At 42.0% G+C, this 10,558-nt stretch overlaps 1 long non-coding RNA gene across 1 annotated transcript; it reads right to left on the bottom strand.

Annotated features, from left to right (window-relative positions):
• Nucleotides 1-593: 593 nt before the first annotated feature.
• On the bottom strand, nt 594-10,226 carry LOC139986497 (uncharacterized). Its single transcript, XR_011799649.1, has 2 exons — nt 1,175-10,226; nt 594-1,105 (listed from the first exon to the last, which is right to left on the bottom strand). It is a non-coding gene; the product is annotated as an uncharacterized lncRNA (long non-coding RNA).
• Nucleotides 10,227-10,558: the final 332 nt, after the last annotated feature.

Genomic DNA, 10,558 nt, shown 5'->3' on the forward strand with positions numbered 1-10,558 from the left:
ACTCTTTTTTTTTCTATACATCAAACTAAAACCGTCGTATACATTAGCTACGATTTATCGTACAAAGAACGATATCCTACTTACCGCACATAAAGTTTCATCGTTACTTACTGGGCGGCAAAAGGTGATAAAGGAAATTAAAAGAAAGTAAAAACTGAAAGAAACGATATGTCGACCAGAGTAATACGATCAAATGGGGAGAATTCGTTAAAAAAATATGCACAAGCGTTACTCTGAACACCAACAATTTACTCGTTTCGAACATTTATCCCTCGAGGTATGTTCTTTGGTAGGGACAAGTGTTGAGAAAGGAGTTTAGTATTGCCGAGCCTGAACCTTGATGAGACGAAGACTCGACGAGGTATCTAATTGACGTATTTTTTGTTTTCCATCGAATCGCAGACCGATTCGTCTAGAAGGTAGAGAATCGCGTTTCTTACCTAATAGTCCTTAACAAGGGCACAACGTATCGTTCTCTTTTCGCTTATAACTTTCGTCGTTGCTAAAGACGTTTACATCGCTGCGATGCGCGCGTATGTGTATTTGTACTCACGCCGATCGTTCGCACGGCATCGTGCCAAGAATAATTTACATTACTGGGATCATTTTTTTATTTTTTCATGTCAACAAATGATATATTTTTAGTGCCTATAGTACTTATAGTTTTACAGTACATTTCTCGTTAGATTTAAACAATTACAAATGAACATTCTTCAACACTCAAAGACGGAACTCTAATGTTTCACTTTTTGCGAAGTTTCCTCCCCCGTTGCTCGCACGTCCATAAGACGCATATGCATACCACGCGCACGATCTTCTCTCACTTACAATTCGTATTTACTTCATCTTCCTCTATTTTCTTTTCTTTTTTTTTCCTCTTTTTTTCTTTTTTTTTTTTTTTTGTTCCTTCGTTCGCGCGTTCGCTCTTAAATTACAGATTTATTCATCTTATAGGGCTGTTAGTTCTTCGTTTTGCGCATTTCTCGTGTATTTTATAAATGCCTATATGTCTCGTAGTATATTCTTCGTGCAGCACAAGGATCAGAAACTTGCAAATTTCTATGACCACGTTAATAAGTCTCCAAAATGCGTAGCGTTGCCGATCCTGGTAATACAGTATATATATAGTGTATATATATAGTATGTATATATATATAGTATACTATATATATACCGTAAGTATCGTAAGATACGTTTCTTAACGCAGGTTTCTTCTTTCCTGTGATCTACAAAGCAGCAATTTGGCTGCTTACTCTGTTTCCTATTGACGTTCGATTGGAATTAAAAACGTAGCTTCGCATTTGAAAGTCGAATTCTGGAAGTTTGAGTAACCGACGAACAAGCAGTGATTTGTTGCGAGAATTGTTAGGTAGTAAACAAAGAGATCGAAGAAAGAAAGAAAAGGCGATAAAGATAACGAAAGGAAGCTTCGTGATCTCGTTTCGCTCATGGACCAAGACGGCAGCTTTAATTTTCCCGTTACCTGTGCACTTTGTACTTGTATTTTCGATGCAACTTCCTTTCTTTCTATTCCTCATACACGCACGCACACTCACCTGCACGTACGTCTCAAGATCGTGCGTTATCGCCAAGGAAGAGCTATACACCGAAGCGAAAGTGCTTCCTAGACGAAGATTTGTCTTCGTTTCACGAAAGGAATAAAAATCTGCACGATTTTCTCACTGGTATAAAACAACGTTGCGCTAGCAAATGTAAACGACCGTCGAGGTTTCGCCGACAACGTTCTTTCTACGTCGAGAGAAGAAACTTTGATAGAGTTGGTCGATAAATCAAAGGTTAGAGATATCGTTTTGATCGTATCGCCGAATTCGATGAGTCGACGATCTTTGAGCTGTTATCGTGCGAGAAAAATGGCGTCGATACGTTTTAACATTTCGTCGTAAAATAATCGGAGAAACGAAGATCGAGTTTTGGGAAAAATTCCATTAGACTCGACGGAAGAAAGTTGATCGAATCTCGATTTTTGTGCGCGTCTTTGAATGGTATAGTCCAACGTGGCACGTGTTCGCGTGCACGAATGTATAGCGTGTAGGTCACGTGTACGGGGGAAGCAATTACCGGTAGTAGGCTCTAGAAACTAGATCAAATCAATAACCTAATTAGTTAACGGGTAATTGATCGCGTTTCAATGGTAAATATTTGAAAAAGAACGTTGCAATCGGATATCTTGAGATCTCGAGGTAAATTATCGCGTAGGCTGGTGAATGGGCTCGAAACAACCATATTTTTGATAATTAAATCGTATCGCATACGTGGTATACGTGTACGTGTACGTGTACTTGCACGTGATTTTCATCGTACGTAGGTGGTCGCACAACGATCGCGAATACCGAAAATAGGCAAATATACTCAAAGATGCTTGTTACTCGGTTTGCGCCGAGTCGTCGTTTCAGAGGTTATGTCGACTATCGCGATTTCGTAGATTCGTTTTATTTCCGCGACGCATTTTGAAGAAACACACGCCGGATCGAATATATATGCACAAGTCCATGCATGCACGGCCATTTGCGCCCGCAATTTGTCTAATTCTTTCTATTTCTTCCTTCGCTTCGAGAATACATTCCATTCTTATCCATCGTTGAATTTCACGTTGCTTCCTTTTCCCCTTCACCAAATTCTTTTCTTTACCCCACTTTTTCATTTACACACACGCTCTCAAACGTACTTTCACACACACACACACACACACACACGCACACACACACACACATACATTTATCTCACATTTTCATTCTTCTTCACTTTTGTCCGTTAGTCACTCTTTCGTTCGTTTAACTCGGCTTGATTCGCGTACAACGTAAGTACGCGTTATTGAAGTAGACTTCGATAATTATTTTCGGAATTAAATGTAATCCACTTTTCGGTACAATTAGTGCGGTTAACTAATCTATACTATTAACTATGTTCACAATGATCGCTACAATTACTCATAGTTCATAGTATAAATGTCGACAGCTTACGATACGTACGCTACGCTAACATCGGATTTAAAGTGGTAGTTTTGAGTGCGACACGCTATCGGAAATCTCATTTTCCTCCATCGAACATGTCGTTCGTTCGACGATTCTCTCCTCTGGTATCGTGGCCGATACGCGCATCCACGATCGGCGCGCGTCCTGTTTTCCTCTCTTTCCTTCGCTTCGTTTCATTTCATTTCGTTTCGTTTCATTTTGTTGTTTTCGTAAGGCAAGAGCAGAAAACAAAGTCAAAGAGAAAGACAAAGAATTTCGCGAGTACCGATACTCGTATAATAAAAGCGACGCGTTCTTCTCACCGTTTCCTCGTTTTCCTTTTCTCTTTCCGTGTTCGCCCTTCCTTTTCCATTTTCCTCCTTCCTCTCCCTCTCTTTTTTTTTTTTTTTTTTTTTTTTTATCACCGATCTCCTCTGTTTTCCATCTCGCTTCCCGCCCTTTCGTATTCTCTATCTTCGTATGCGACAAGCGACGTTTAATAATCCTACATAAAACTATGCGTTAATACGCCTATTTAATTGCGGGCACGAGGGGTTAAGTATATATTTACGTTACGCGCTTAAATACAACTGCTAATTAGTTTTACAATACGTTCAACATTTTTGTCCTCCTGATTTCTCTAAGTACCGTTATCTTTTTCTTTTTTTTTTTGGTTAACAACAACAGACTTACTTAACTCTAATTATGTTTCTGGCTTGTTTACTTTCTAAGGCCTTGTTTCTAGCACAAATCCTGCTGTCGCTAAGGCAGTGGCTCTTTTAACTTTCTCCCTTTCTCTCTCTCTCTCTCTCTCTCTCTCATATTTTTCGTTCTCTCTTGCATGCACGCATTCACACTTGTATACGCACGTACTTGATTTTTTATATAATTCGTTCGTTTCGCGATAAATTGTGACAGACTTCCGGTCGATCGAAGGTCGCGCAAACGATCGAGTTCTTTTCAAAGAAACGCCAGGCTAAACGACCGAAACCTGAGGCCGGATTTTTTTTTTTTTTTTGGAGGGGGAGGGCGTGTGGGGGATTTATCCGCAAAGAACGTGGATTGCGAATCGCTTACATTTCGAACTTATTTCGTGCGAAGAAAGCAGTCGAGTGGGCAAACGAGCGAGCAAGAGAGAGAGGGCAGGGGAGGGGAGGGGAGGGGAGGGGGAGGGAAGAGGAGACGGGGTGGGGGGAAAGCAGCAAATGACAAAATTACCAAAAAATTCGTTGGAAGATTCTCGACGATACGAGAAGGAATTCGTTCTGGAATAAAAAAAAAAAAAAAAGGAAAAAACGCTTCCGACGTGCTTGTTTCGCCCGTGAAATTTACGTCGACTAGATCGGAAGTTGCGCAACGAGATGTTTTCCAAACAAACCGGTAGTTTAATTCGTCGTCGTACTTTCGTGCCGGTGGGTCGTCTGGGTTAAACTTTGTTTCATAGGCGGTCGTAGGTATAAGTTGCGATAACAAGAGAAACGATAATCGAAGAAAGAGAAAGAAAAAGAAGCAGGAAAAAAAGAAGAAAGGGGCAAACGTTGTCGGTTACGAAACCACCACGACTGTGACTACGTAAACGTCGACGTCGACGTCGACAGGCTGCTGGCCTGTTTTATGCAAACGCTCTATGTTGGGAGACTTGCGAAATCAATACGTAGTCTGCACCTCTTGCCTCTCTACCTCCGTCACGCACACATTGTATGCACGTACACGCACACCTACACACACCCACGTGTTCTATCCCTTCACCGTTCCAACCCTATTTCTTCGACACTCTCTTGCTTCAACTTTTTCTCTCGCTAATTTTATGTGGCAGTACTCTCAGTCTCTCTCTCTCTCTCTCTCTCTCTCTCTCTCTCACCTTTTTTCATCTTATCACCGTGTCCATGGTTAGCCTCCTCGTTGAAACTCGAGCACCGCTCAAACTAGTCCTCACCCAAAACTTCTCTCTCGACGGCTGATAGCCAGCTGTTGTCCATCTCCTTTTTCTTTTTCTTCGTGTTCTACACGATGATTCGGATACACGCGAAGCGTCACCGTACACCTGCCCTTTCGTGTCACGTTGTTCTCGATTTCTTTAATTTCAAGCGTTAACAGCGTGGAAGGCTGAAGAAAAAGAAGAAGAAGAAGAAGAAAAAGAAGAGAAGCAACGCCGCGAATGATCGAAACATTTCTGTAAAACTAGCGAATTTGCGGTATTAGCTAAATGTCTCTCATCGACGATCGAACGATCGAACGAGTGTTTTTACCTTGATCCTGATACCATGGGTCAGCATCGTGCGATTTACCGACTGTCCTTTGCTCGTTTTTCGACCTTTGGTCTTGTCGTGCGATACGCTTTTTTTCTTTTTACCAAGTCGGACGATAGATAGACAGACAGAGAGAAACGAAGGAGAAGACGAACGATAGGATACGATAAGAAACAGTTGGAAGAGGATAAGGAAAATTTTCAACGAATTTGTTACGAGGATCGCACGGGGATAGGGAAATTTTTTGAATTCTTTTACGAACAACTTGCTGAAGTTAGATGGGTACGGATTCGTTGTCGCGTCTCGTCGTCGATCTCGCGAGGTGACGCGCACGAAACGAAAAGAAGGTGAAAGAAGAAGGAAAGAGGAGAATGATAAAACGGGGGTGAAAAAGATCGGAATGAATTTTCAGTAACAGTCGTAAAAATGTGGAAGATCAAAGGAACGGTCTAGCTTGGAGTACAGGCCTTTTACCTCTGTAACGATATTATCGTGCTTCCACCCATTCGCACCTTATTATTTTCCCTTTGTAGGTGAAAACAATATTGGCGTGCAGCGTCCGCGTGACGTTCGCGAGAAACGAATTTCCCCTTGAAACAAAGGATGACGGATTCGTTGAGAAATCCGCGTGTACGAGCTCGACGGCGAAGGTTCACGGGCTTCGAGAAACGAGCTGTTTCTCGTAAGGAAGCGCGTTAGGCGCATTAGCACGGCGATATCGCGAATGGGCGTGACGGTTGTTATCGATTGGCGATTGAGAATTCCAAACAAGAGACAGAATCGCCGTTCATCGATTGCTTCTTTTCGAGCGCGAATAGCGGAAAAAAAGAGGGAGGAGATGGACAAAAGAGGAAGCACCGCAGAGAGCTCCTCGGATTCGAGCGGAGTTTCGGATCGATCGGAACGTAAATGCGACCGCGTCTCTAAAGACTCTTTAGAAACGAGAACATCGAAAGAACGTTCGAAACGCAGCTGAGCTTTGGTCAGTGAACGCGGATATACGCTGTTAGGAAAGGATTTCGTGTACTTGCCACGATGCTTCCTTACCATTCTTCCTATCGCCACGCACTTGCTTTCGCTGCTTCTTAGTATAATCTATAAAAAAATTATATCGGAATCAACGATGCGAAAATATTCTTATTACTCCGTCGATTTTTCCCTTCGTTAATGGTCCAAGAACATTGCTTATCATTTTCTAAACGAACGAACGAACGAACGAACGAACGAACGAACGAACGCACGAACGAACGAGCAAGACGCGATCTACGAGAACGATAAAGATGGCGAGCAAACATTTCGGCGTTGGTACCGATTTATTGTTTATCGTTTCTCGAAGATGCGAAACGCGGTTGATAGATAGAGAGAAGTAGATATATCGACCGGAAGTCGATCGACGAGGCATGATCGACAAGAAAATTGAGACGAGTCGAACCGATAGAAAGAGAAGAGACGAAATAACGAAAAGAGCGAAGCTCGCGAGAGTAGATCTACGAGAATTGGATAAATTTTAACGCGTTAATCGTAGTTCCGGCAAATTCCTGAAACGTTTATCGTTAAAACCCTACGTTAGATTAGTCTGTTTCAGAGATCGTCGCTTTCCAAGTAAGATATATCATTGCGCGAATTAAAAGCCAGCCAGCCTGACGATTAACGCGTTAACGGTAATACGTGCGTTTTCCTTTAAAATCCATTTATCCGTCTTGGTTATGTTTACGTTCAAGCGCGTAAGCGTAGATGCGCGCGTATTTACGAATCGATAGAGCGTAATCGCGCGTACCTCGCGCACCCGTCACCGACGAGTCACGCGCGTTTACGATTCAATGGTTCGTGGTTCGTGTCAGGCTGAACCATTCTTACAACCAATGTCTCTTCGCCGAAACTAATCTGGGCTAAGATGGCGGTCGCCTAGGAAGAAAGAATAGAGATCACTTATGGCGCTGGCTATCGCTTTGCGTTCCTCTCGGCCGTTTCAATTTTTCTTCTCCACTCGTCATCGTTCGTACGTACGGAGTGTGTACGCACGGAGACGGCTGCGCGTACACCCGTGTCTCTTAACCATCCAACACGGACGAACTTTCTTTCACCTTGTTGTTTCCTTTCTTCTCTTTTTTTTTTTTTTTTTTTTTTCTTATTTCCGTCTTTCCGCTCAGGCACAACGTCACGGCGATCGTATTCGACAGAATTGCCATTTCAACGCGTTTCAAGTTATTGCTCCGGTTACCGTTCGACGGACTCGTCTGTCGTTTAAGCGAAAAAATGTAACTCGTGTAATTGCGTTTGCGTATCGTGCATTTCATCCTCTCGCTCCTCACCGGAAATTAATCGCCTTAAAGTCTACACCGCGTGTAGCAGCCTTCCCCTCTCCGTTGACCGTCGTTTCGTCGATGTTCGATCGTTATGGGCCATACGCTTCCCTTTTCGCATACTCCGCTATACATATCATTTCTTTTTTTCTTTTTCTTTTCGACTGTTTCGTTCAACCGCAAAAATTGCACGGAAAGCAGTCGCGGATAGCCAGACTCTCGCTAGTTATTTTTCGCTCTCGGCACACGCATACGTCGCATCGCTAATAGTATTTTTCTTTGTCTCTCGCTAATTCCCATACATACGCGAACAGGTGTATATATGTTTACATGTGTGCGCATACATGGACGTTCACATGTGCGTTTACACACCCACACAACGTACATACATATGTATACACGTAAACTTTACATATATACATATACATGTAAATACATATATTTACATATAGTCGAGCAATCGTGTTTTTTAAGACCGTTTCATCTACATGGTTTTATTTTCTCTGTTCTTTCTCTCACTCTCACTCACTCTCACTCTCACTCTCACTCTCTCTCTCTCTCTCTCTCTCTTTGCCCCATTGGCAATTCTTTCGCGTAATACCTATTTATATATTTATAATATTTATATGTCTTTTTTCCCGTGCATTGGCCATACCTTTGTTAATTTCGGCTTGCAGTCGTTTCATTCCTCTCACGCTTTCACTCGTTTCTTCGTCCCTCTTCTCATTCGCGCTGTCTTTCGCACTCTGTCTCTCCTCGTAACACTCATACACAGTCTCTCCCTCCCTCTTTCTCGATCTCTCGCTCTCTATCTCTCTGTTTCGCTACTCTCTTCGTTCATCTTATAAATGTACGTTAGTAACAAGTATGTATTGGACAATGTTTAACAACGTAATGAATGCACACGCGGGACACAGTGTCCGTTCTCGTAATCTCCGCGCGTGCATTTCTTATTTCCGTGTACGCTGCACGTATGTATATGCGTGTACCTCTATTACGCGTGTAAGTACGTGTATAAGACATGCTTTTCTTGTGCACGATCTCCTGCAATTTTACGACACAACGATGACGACGATTCTTCTCTTCGCTCCGTGCTTGTCTCGCTCTTGCTTTCTTTCTCCGCATAGTGGCTCTCGTGGCTTCGTTCGATCACCCTCGCGTCTTCGAGATCCCACGCTTTCAACGCGCGTTCAGATGTTTACATTTCAGCGTGAAATCGCCCGTTAGACGAACGACCCTTCGCTTCGTCTTTCCAAATATACTTTGTCGATTTCACCTGTTTTAAACGATCCACTCTCTGAAACGAAACGCGTCGCCTCTGAAATTCTGTCATGGTGTTTCGCGGTATGTGCAAGCGAGTTTCGTGATTCGAAGAAGATGGTAACGCTAGCGTGCGAATAATCTTTTTCTCGTGTCTCCATCTACCGCTAAAGTCCAAAGATAATGAAAAAAGTAATTATTCTTCGGGTAGGTGTCGTTTAATTCTTCTTTAAATGATCGATGTCGTAGACTTTTCTTCTACACACGTGCTATTTCGTAACGTGTAAATATTCTGTGTGTGACGTTCAACGTTTTCGAAAAAAAAAAAAAAAAAAAAAAAAAAGAAAAAGAAAAATTCGAAGCCACGTACACTGTGCAGGAAAGAACGTGAAAAACAAAATTTTTTTTCCTTTATACCACTATTTTCATAATATCTCTTTAGAATATTCCTCTATAAAAAATTCATCAGTTTTCTACGTTTTATTTATTTTTTTTTCTTTTTCTAGTCAACGTATGTTCTCTAGCTTCTCTTGCATTTTTTTTTTTTCTTATTTTCTACTTTTCGTTTACTCTATCGTTTTACTCCACTCCTCGTCTCGCACCTCTTCTTTCTCTTCCTTTCTCCCGCTCGCAATCGTACGCATATACACTCGCGCCCTTTCTCTCTCTTTTCTCTCTTTTAATTTATATCGTTACACGTCTATATTAATGTAATACTTATTTATCGTAATGTCTAAACGAACACATATTTATACCTCGATAACGTCGTGTTTATTTATCTCCGTGTGCTAACTGTTGCCGGTTCTACCGTCGTATAATTCTCTTCTCGTATCGATTCGGCAGTCGAGTTGCTCGAATCTTGATTCGCGCGTTTCGTACATGCTCTCCAATTTTCTGTCTCACGACCGAAGTACTATCTACCTACGTCTTTTTTTTGTTTTGTGTGTTTTTTTAAATGTCTCGTTAATCGTTAGCGGCTTTCTACGAGAACGCGTACTTGCATCTTCTCGCCTCTAGCGTTCCGGAGACTTTCACCGTTTTCACGCTCTCTCGTATTCGCTATCTTTCTCGCGTCTCCACGTGTATTCGTTCCGTCTCTTTCCGTCTCGTTCTCGCTTCGTTATACTACGGCGCGTTCTTCCCCTCTTTCTTGCTCTTTCTTGCCTTTCATCTCCTCCCGAAATAACGAATTATCTTTGCGTACGCGCTGGTTCCATGTGTTCAATGTATATGTGCGTGTTCTCTTCGTTAAATTCGAATGCATACGACGCATCGAACGTGTAACAATAACTGTAATCGTAATCATTCTATCGTTAACGTTAACGTGACTCCATTGTATCATCCCCACCTTTTATCGTTATCTCGTTATTTAATCGTTATCATTTACTTTATTATCCGTAAACTATTATTTATTCATTGTGCTTTGTCACCATTTTATCGTTATCGTTTGTGTATCATCGTTTTCATCATCGTCGTCGTCGTCGTCGTCGTCGTCGTCGTCGTCGTCGTCGTCGTCTTCGTCGTCGTCGTTGTCGTCGTCGTCATCGTCGGCGCCGTCTCCATCGTTATCGTCGAAACGTCGGCGTCATAGTCGTCGTTGCAATTACCGTCGCAGTCACCGTCTCCGTCATAGTCGTCGATATCCTCGTTAATATTTTAATTAATTAATTATTGTTGTGTATTGTTGTTCTTGTTCTTGTTGTTATTGTTGTTTTCATCATTATTATTATTATTATTACTATTATCATTATTACTATTATTACTATTATTATTA

The sequence above is a fragment of the Bombus fervidus genome, chromosome 4 (assembly GCF_041682495.2).
Source record: "Bombus fervidus isolate BK054 chromosome 4, iyBomFerv1, whole genome shotgun sequence".
Lineage (NCBI taxonomy): Eukaryota > Metazoa > Arthropoda > Insecta > Hymenoptera > Apidae > Bombus > Bombus fervidus.